This window comes from Acinonyx jubatus, chromosome C1 (genome assembly GCF_027475565.1).
Source record: "Acinonyx jubatus isolate Ajub_Pintada_27869175 chromosome C1, VMU_Ajub_asm_v1.0, whole genome shotgun sequence".
NCBI lineage: Eukaryota > Metazoa > Chordata > Mammalia > Carnivora > Felidae > Acinonyx > Acinonyx jubatus.
This window is the reverse complement of record NC_069381.1, coordinates 93058892-93069049: the sequence shown is the minus strand read 5'-3', so window position 1 is coordinate 93069049 and position 10158 is coordinate 93058892. Positions and strand designations below refer to the sequence as shown.

General features: G+C 40.5%; 1 pseudogene; it reads left to right on the top strand.

The window, feature by feature from the left end:
* Positions 1–4488: 4488 nt before the first annotated feature.
* LOC106978198 (MICOS complex subunit MIC26-like) lies at positions 4489–5303 on the top strand (annotated as a pseudogene).
* Positions 5304–10158: the final 4855 nt, after the last annotated feature.

Genomic DNA, 10158 nt, shown 5'->3' with positions numbered 1-10158 from the left:
ATCTTATTGAGAATTTTTGCATCCATATTCATCAGGGATATTGGGTCTCTGTCTGGTTTAGGAATCAAAGTAATGCTGGCTGCGTAGAATGAGTCTGGAAGTTTTCCTTCCCTTTCTATTTTGGTCCAGGAGTCTTATTCGTTGGGAGATTTTTTATGAATGTTTCAATTTCTTCACAAGTTAAGGTTCTGTTCAAATTTTCTATTTCTTCCCATTTGAGTTTTGGTTAGTGTGTGTGTGTTTAGGAATTTTTCCATTTCTTCCAGGTTGTCCAGTTTGTTGGCATATAATTTTTCATGGTATTCCTTGATAATTTCTTGTATTTCTGAGGAATTGGTTGTTATAAATCCATTTTGATTTGTGATTTTATCTATTTGGGTCCTCTCCTTTTCTTTTTGAGAAGCCTGGCTACAGGTTTACCAGTTTTATTTTTTTCAAAAAACCAACTCTTGGTTTCATTGACCTGTTCTACTGGTTTGTTTGTTTGTTTTTTGGGTTTTTTTTGGATTCTATATTGTTTATTTCTGCTCTGATCTTTATTATTTCTCCTCTTCTGCTGAGTTTGGGGTGTCTTTGCCGTTGTGCTTTTAGTTCCTTTAGGTGTGCTGTTAGATTCAGTATTTGGGATTTTTCTTGTTTCTTGAGACAGGCCTGGATTGCAATGTATTTTCCTCTCAGGACTGCATTTCCTGCATCCCAGAGCATTTGGATTGTTGTATTTTCATTTCCATTTGTTTCCATATATTTTCTAAATTTCTTCTCTAATTGCCTGGTTGACCCATTCATTCTTTAGTAGTATGTTCTTTAACCTCCATGCTTTTGGAGGTTTTCCAGACTTTTTCCTGTGGTTGATTTCAAGTTTCATAGCATTGTGGTCTGAAAGTGTGCATGGTATGATCTCAGTTCTTTTATACTTATGAAGGGCTGTTTTGTGACCCAGTATGTGATCTATCTTGGAGCATGTTCCCTGTGCACTCGAGAAGAAAGTATATTCTGTTGCTTTGGGATGCAGAGTTCTAAATATATCTGTCAAGACCATTTGTTCCAATGTATCATTCAGGGCCCTTGTTTCTTTATTGATCCTGTGTCTAGATGATCTATCCATTACTGTAAGTGGAGTATTAAAGTCCCCTGCAATTACCACATTCTTATCAATAAGGTTGCTTATGTTTGTGATTAATTGTTTTATATTATTTGGGTGCTGCCGAATTCGGCACATAGACATTTGTAATTGTTAGTTCTTCCTGATGGATAGACCCTGTAATTATTATATAATGACCTTCTTCATCTCTTGTTACAACCTTTAATTTAAAGCCTAGTTTGTCTGATATGAGTATGGCTACTCCAGATTTCTTTTGACTTCCAGTGGCATGATAGATAGTTCTCCATCGCCTCACTTTCAATCTGTAGGTGTCCTCAGGTCTAAAATGAGTCTCTTGTAGGCAGCAAATAGATGGGTCTTGGGTTTTTTATCCATTCTGATACCCTATGTCTTTTGATTGGAGCATTTAGTCCATTTACATTCATTGTTATTATTGAAAGATATGGGTTTAGAGTCATTGTGTTATCTGCAGGTTTCATGCTTGTAGTGGTGTCTCTGGTACTTTGTGGTCCTTGCAACATTTCACTCACAGAGTCCCCCTTAGGATCTCTTGTAGGGCTGGTTTGGAGGTGATGAATTCCTTCAGTTTTTGTTTGTTTGGGAAGACCTTTATTTCTCTTTCTATTCTGAATGACAGACTTGCTGGATAAAGGATTCTCGGCTGCATATTTTTTCTGTTCATCACATTGAAGATTTCCTGCCATTCCTTTCTGGCCTGCCAAGTTTCAGTAGATAGGTCTACTACTCCCCTTATGTGTCTGCCTTTGCATGTTAAGGCCCGTTTATCCCTAGCTGCTTTCAGAACTGTCTATTTTTGTATTTTGCCAGTTTCACTATGATAATATCGTGCAGAAGATCGATTCAAGTTACATGTGAATGGAGTTCTCTGTGCCTCTTGAATTTCAATGTCTGTTTCCTTCCCCAGATGGGAGAAGTTCTCAGCTATGATTTGTTCAAGTACACCTTCAGCCCCTTTCTCTCTCTTCTTCTTCTGGAATTCCTATGATAGGGATATTGTTCCATTTGATTGCATCATTTAGTTCTGTAATTCTTCCCTTGTAATCCTGGATTTTTTTAATCTCTTTTTTTTTTTCAGCTTCCTCTTTTTCCGTAATTTTATCTTCTAATTCACCTATTCTGTCTCTCCTCTGCCTCTTCAATCCGAGCTGTGGTCACCTCCATTTTATTTTGCACCTCATTTATAGCATTTTATTTCATCAGGACTATTTTTTACTCTCTTGATCTCGTAGCAATAGATTCTCTGCTGTCCTCTATGCTTTTCAACCCAGCGATTAATTTTATGACTATTATTCTAAATTCTTGTTCAGTTATATTACTTAGATCAGTTTTGATCAATTCATTAGCTGTCACTACTTCTTGGAATTTCTTCTGGGGAGAATTCTTCTGTTTCATCATTTTGGTTAGTTTTCTGTCCCTTAGGTATTTTAAAAGCTTGTTGGGTGCTCTGCACCTGCAAGCCCTGCTATATTAAAGGAGGGTCATACACAGTCCAGGGCCTGGCCCTTCAGGAGGTGGTTTTTTTGAGAGTGTTACTTTCTCTCTCTTGTGACTTTGGTTATTTTATTTCCCTCCTCGCAGTGATATTTTGGACCCTCCACCAAGTGTGCTTTGATTTGTTCCTTGGGGTTTCCCTGTAAGGGAAAACAAACAGACAGACTAATCTGGGGGAGGAAACAGGCATCCAAGTCCAAGGGCCAAGGGAACACCCTCACATAGTTTCTGCAGATCAGGAATCTGAGAGCAGCTCAGCTGTTGGTTTTGGGTCTGTGACCTGGGCTGCAGTCATCTGAAGGCTAGACTGGGGGCTGGAGGATGCACTTATAAACTCATTCAAATGGCTGTTGGCAGGGGTTTCATTTCCTCACCACCTGGGCTACTCCTCACAATGTGACAGCTGGCCTCCCTCAGAGTGAGTGATCTATTTCTGTCTCCAAACTCCTGCTCACTGGCCGCTGTTAGGTCACCGCTGCCACTGCATGGGTAGCCGCCTCTGGAACCCACGTGGACTCGAGGATGCTTGCAGGAGGGCCCCGAACTCATTCTGAGTTAGGCACACTGCTAGCAGATTAGGTAGCAATTGTCTGTGCAGCACCACCTATGGCAGGTGGTTCTGCGTTTATGCTGGGTGCAGGGGAGGGAAATGGCACCTGCCAGCTGCATTGTTCCTGGAGAAGACCCCTAGCATGCTCTAAAATCTTATAAATGGATCTTCCTTGTCTTTGCCCCAGGCACTGTGCAAACTGTTGATTCTGTTGCTTCTCCTGTGGCTGTTGTGTCTTTAAGAGTGGGGACCCAGCCATCACTAAGCCTCCTGGTTTGCCCAGTGCTGAGTCAGCAGCCTTTTAAAGCATCAGGCTCCAAGACCCACAGGTTATACAAACACAGAGCTCAGCCCTTTCTAGTTTTCAAAGCCAGACGTTATGGCGATTCATTTTCCCTGTGTGGGTTCCTTGATGTTTTCCATCTTTGTGCCTGCAGCTTCCTCACTCCTGGGGACAACTTCTGACCGCTGTTTCTGCTCTTCCTAAACTCTCCAATACGGTTTCTTTTCTACATGTAATTGTGGAATTTTTTCTGAGAGTCTTCAGATCGCTCTTTTGTTTATTCACTCAGATATCTAGTTGTAAATGTGGGATGGAATGAGCATCAGGTCCTACTACTTCAGCAACTTCCCAGCATCTGTCCTGCCCTTACATTGTTCTTTCTAAAAACATTTATTGAGGTATAATTGACAGATGATATTATATTAATTTCAGGTGTACAACATGTCATTTTATAGTCATATACATTTATAGTCATACATTTTATAGTCATATACATATAGGCAAAATGGTCACTACAACAGGTGTAGTTACCTTGTCATTCACAAAGTTAATACAATATTATTGATCATATTTCTCATGCTGTATACTACATCCCCATTATTTATTTTACAGCTGGAAGTTTGTACTTATTAAATTCTCTACCCATTTTGCCCCCCCCACCACCAAGCAACTCCCCTCTAGCAAACACCAATCTGCTTTCTGTATCTATAATTAGAAGTTTTGTTTTGTTTTATTTTTTTTATATTTCACATATAAATGAAGTCATATGGTATTTGTCTTTGTCTGCCTATGTCATTGATATGACTATAGCTAAACCAGTTTTTGTTTTGTTTCCATTTGTATGGAATATCTATTTCCATCCCTTCACTTTCAGTCTGTGTGTGTCCTGACTTCTGAAATAAGCCTCCTGCAGGCAGTATATAGATGTGTCTTGTTCTTTATCCACCCAGGAACCCTATGTCTTTTAATTGGAGAATTTAGTCTATTTACATTTAAAGGAACTATTGATATGTGTGAGCCAGAGCCACCTCTGCCAACAACATGTTCAAGGTAATTCAGAGTTCTGTGGGGCCAGCCAGCCTTAAGTGTGCACACCGTCAAAGTCTATGCATCACCTAACAAGGACTCACTTCACAAAACTGCCATGAAGGTTAAGGAGCTTTCACTCTACTCCATTTCCGAGGGTCGATCTAAATATGTAGAGGAACCAAAGGACCCATCTTGAAGAAAGCATCTCACATCTCTGACATTATGGTGAGCCATATTCAAGGTGGTGTCAGGAAATGTACTCACAAACTAAGCCCAAGATGCAGAGCTTGGTTCAGTAGGGGTTAGACACGCCAGACAGGTATAAATATCTCCCAAATGCACCTCCTGGGTTTTTTCCAAGACTTGGTGTTATTGGTTTTGCTGGCATTGTTTAACTTCTTTTGGCTAGAGGTTCAAAAATAAAGAAGCCAGTGTATCCACCTGGGTTCATGGGATTAGCTGCCTCTTTTTATTATCCACAACAAGCCATTGTATTTGTCCAGGGCAGTGGGAAGAAATTATATGATTGGGATTTACAAGGATACATAGTCACAGAAAATTTGTGGAGGTGAACTTTCAAAAGACAGGAAATGTGAAGAATTCACCTGGAAATAAGTAGTATGCTCAATGCTCTGCCCATTTTAATCCGTGTAGTAAACCAGTATTTTAACAGAAAAATGGCAGAGAAGTCAGTACTAAATGTAGTAAATTGGCTTTCTTCTTCAGGAAAAACGCTAGGCCTCTTGTTATCTTGGGTCATCACCCAAGACATAAGACAGACATAATATTGCTTATATTGGATTTTTAATAATAATATATGAGAGCTCTTTTATCATATCTCAGACAATTTTATCATTTTTAAAAATTCTCATTTAGGTAGAAGATATATAACATTTTAACCATAGTTTGTTATAGTTCTGTGCTTATAGCTATTTAATCTATACTTAAAAATTAATTTAAAAAAAGGGGGTGCCTGAGTGGCTCAGTTGGTTAAGCATCGGCTTAGGCTCAGGTCATGATCTCACACTTCATGAGTTTGAGCCCTACATCCGGCTCTCTGCTGTCAGCACAGAGCCCGCTTCAGACCCTTTGTGTCCCGCCGTCTCTGCCCCTCCCCCATGCTCTCTCTCTCAAAAATAAACATTTAAAAAAATTAATAATAAAGTAGAATCTTTTCCATAAGTGTGTAGATAATTTACAAATTTTTATGTGAAAACCCAACCTTTTTACTCCTTTTGCTACGCCTTTTATGTTATTTTTTATATTCATATGAAGTTTTTGTTTAAATTCCACTTAGTTACCATACATGTAATATTAGTGTCAGGTGTTAAAAACAGTGATTCAACACTTACATATGACACTTGGTGCTCATCACAAGTGCACTCCTTAATCACCGTCACCGATTTTCCCCATCCCCCCACCTACCTCCTCTCTAGTAACCATCAGTTTCTTCCCATAGATAAGAGTCTGTTTCGTGGTTTTCCTCTCTTTTCTTCCCTTATAATTGTTTGTTTTTGTTTCTTCAATTCCACATGTAAATAAAATCATATGGTGTTTGTCTTTCCCCACTGACTTATTTCACTTAGCTCGATACACTCTAGCTTCATTCACATCATTGCAAATGGTGAGATTTCATTCTTTTTGAAGGCTGAGTAATATTCCATTGTATATATACACGACTTCTTCTTCATCCATTCGTCAGCCATTGGACATTTGAGCATTTTCCATAATTTTGTTTTTATCGATACTACTACTATAAACATTGGGGGGGTGTATCCCTTTGAACTAGAATTTTTGTATTCTTTGGGTAAATACATAACAGTACAAGTGCTGGATCATAGGGTAGTTCCGTTTCTAGCTTTGTGAGGAACCTGCATCCTGTTTTCCACAGTGGCTGCACCAGTTTGCATTTGTACCAACAGAGGAATCCCCTTTTTCTACATCCTTGCTAACATCTGCTTCTTGTGTTGTGATTTTAGCCATTCTGACAGGTGTGAGGTGATATCTCATGACAGTTCTGATTTATATTTCCCTGATGATGAGTGATGTTGAGCATCTTTTCATGTGTCTGTTGGCCATCTAGATGTGCACTTTGGAAAAATGTCTATTCATGTCTTCCGCCCATTTTTACCAAATAATTTGTTTTTGGGTGTTGAGTTTTATAAGTTCTTTATATATTTTGGATACTAACCGTTTATCCGATATGTCATTTGCAAATATCTTCTCCCATTCTGTAGGTTGCCTTTCAGTTCTGTCGATTGTTTCCTTCGCTTTTTAGGAGCTTTTTATTTTGATGAAGTCCCAATAGTTTATTTTTGCTTTCATTTCCCTTGCTTCAGGAGACATATCTAGTAAGAAGTTGCCACAGCTGAGGTCAGAGAGGTTACTGCCTGTGTTCCCCTCTAGGATTTTAATGGTTTCTTGCTTCACATTTAGGCTTTTCATCTATTTTGAATTTATTTTTGTGTATGGTGTATAAAAGGGGTCCAGGGGGCACCTGGGTGGCACAGTCAGTTAAGCGTCCGACTTCAGCCAGGTCACGAACTCACGGTCCGTGAGTTCGAGCCCCGCGTCGGGCTCTGGGCTGATGGCTCAGAGCCTGGAGCCTGTTTCCGATTCTGTGTCTCCCTCTCTCTCTGCCCCTCCCCCGTTCATGCTCTGTCTCTCTCTGTCCCCAAAAAAATAAACGTTGAAAAAAAATTTTTAAATAAAAAAAAAATAAATAAAAGGGGTCCAGATTTATTTGTTTGCATGTTGCTGTCCAGTTTTCCCAACACCTTTTGTTGAAGAGACTGTGTTTTTCTCATTGGATATTCTTCCCTGTTTGTCAAAGATTAATTGACCATACAGTTGTGGGTTCATTTCCAACTTTTCTATTCTATTCCATTATCTGTCTGGTTTTTTTTGTGTTTTCCATTTCTTTGTTGAACTTCTAATTTTGTTCTTGTATTGCTTCCCTGATGTTATTAAATTATCTCTGTTCTTTTGTAAATCTCTGCCCATATGTGGAACAAATAACTTGAATATTTTTGTAGGGTAATTTCTGGATCTTCATTTCTTTGGGACCCAGTACTGGAGATTTACTGGAGACTCCTTTGGTGGAGTCATGTTTCCCTGATTCTTCATGATCCCTATAGTCTTGCATGTGTGCTTGTACATTTGAAAAAGCAGTCACCTCTTTCAGACTTTATGGACTTCCAGACTTTAAAGGAAACCTTCACTCATGCTGGATCATAGATCTAGGGTACAGGGTGCCAAGTGTGTGGATATGTGGTGGCACTGGGTTCTGGGGGACATGATAATCTGCGGTTCAGGCCAGTGGACTTCACAGCATTGACAATTGTATGGTCCTTGGCTAACACTACAGGAGGGCTGCAGTGGCTGTAAGGGCAGTTGGGGGTCCTCAGCAGCACCTCCAAATCCAGTAGCTAGGGACCAGGGTAAGCAGCAGTGGTGGCTAGAGCCAGCGGTGTGCACACACTTGGCTACAGGGGCCAGCTTCTGGTTCCTATGTAGTGGCAGGAGCCATTTGCAGAGACACACGTGGTGATGGAGGCCAAAGCAAGTGGCAAGAGCCAAGGTCAACTATGGACTTACTGGTAGCTATAGAGGCCCTGGCTGCTCGCATGTGCTCCTGTGGCTGTGTACACTTTCCATCTGGGTGCGCATATTACAATGGAGGTTGATGATGGGGGGTGCTGGACTGGGGGCATGCAGATGCATAACTGGAGGGACTTGCAACAGGTGGGCACAGTAATGCTGGCTGGAGACAGAAGTCAGAACTGATCTGGGCTCACAAGCAGCTGTGAAGTCCTTGGTTGTTGGTGTGCTCACCTGTGGCTGTACACTTTTCCCTGGGGCATGTGTGCTATAGTGGAGGTGGTTGATAGGCAAGTGTGTGGAGGTGCACAGCTGGAGGGGCTGTGAGCATGAGCATAAGGATGAACATGAGCATGGCAGTGAGGGTCAGTGGGGAGAATCTAGAGTGTCATCTTCCACTCACACAGCCATAGAGGGCTTGGATGACTGTTGGTGTGCTTCCGGGGATCCAACAAGGAAGTGGAAGGGAGCAAGGAGAGACTCATATGGCTGGCTTTAACAAACATGAATATGTATGGGGCAGAAAACTGGAAAAACCTGGGTCTGTGGTGGTTGTGCTGGCCATTGGCTTTGTTGGTGGCAAAATGTGCTGAGTTTGTCTGCAGAGCAGGTCTCTCTGAACTGCAATTATTCTCACTGTGCATCTGTTAATAATAGCTTCTGCTTTTCTTTCTTCTTCCTAACCAACTCTCTGTGTCTCAGCTTTGCCAGTCTGGCTGGGGTGAAAACAGTGGGGACCTTTGCACAGTGCCTTGGGAGACTGGGGAAGCTGGTCGCTAGCTTCAGTATTGCTTTCCTGGGGAGAACTCTTTCTAGCTGGGAAGTTAGTTGTTGGTGCTGAACAGTGCTGGCTTGTGGGATGGGATGATGAAGATAAAATGAAGATGTCTGCTTTCTCTTTCAAATTTTTTGTTTGTTTGTTTCACTGTGTTGCTTAAACTTCTTAGGTGGACTCTGGAAGTCTTCCAGAAATGATTAGTTTTTTTTTTTTTTTAATGGATAGCTGTCCAATTGTGGTTCTTTGAGGAAGATCATGGAAGCTGGGTTCTTCTACATTGTCATTTCTCTACTTCCACATTCTTTGTCTTTTTTTTTTTTTTAAGAGAGAGAGAGGTCGTGCAAGTGGGGGAGATGGGCAGAGGGAGACAAAGAGAATCTAAAGCCGGCTCCATGCCCAGGGCAGAACCTGATGTGGGGCTCAATCCCACAACTCTGGGATCATGACCTGGGCTGAAATCAAGAGTTGGATGCTCAACCTACTGAGCCACCCAGGTGCCCCCACATTCTTTGTCTTAATGCAAATGTGTGTGTGTGTGTGTGTGTGTGTGTATTTCTGTGTTTTCTCTCTTGTTCTATGAGTCTATTTCTTTATGTGTTAGCCAATATCAGCACCTTATCAGTAGCTTTTATACATTATTGGCATATATTCAATAGAGCAAGTCCTCCTGCCTGTCTCTTTAAATACAGTCCTAGCTATTCTTGACCATTTTTGTACAAATTTTATAATCAGGTTGTTATGGTCCACATATATGTGTGCACATGCACACACACACACACACACACACAAGGAATTGGGACTTTGAGTTTTATGAATCATGAATATGATCTCTTGCCATTTATTTAGGTCTTTACTAATTTCACTCACTAATTTATTATAGTTTTTTTTTCCATAGGGATCTTGTACATTTTTAAAGATTTGTTCCTAGGTACTATATGTTTTTTGCAGTTTCAACTATAATATATTAGTATTTTGTTTGCTGCACATATATAAGCACAAAGTTGATTTTGTCTATTGTATACAGAAATTTTGCTGAGCTCATTTTTTAGTTGTAATAATTAACTATTGATTCTTTTGGAATTCTTACTTAGAAAATGATATGATCTATGAATAATGACAGATTTGTTTTTGTTTCTGAATATACATCCAATATAAATTTAATCTCTTTTTAAAAAAAATTGGGAGGGCCTGGCTGGCTCAGTTGGTTAAATGCTCAACTCTTGATTTTGGCTCAGGTCATGATCTCATGGTTGGTGAGATGGAGCCCCTCATGGGGCTCCGCAGTGACAGTGCAGAGCCTGCTT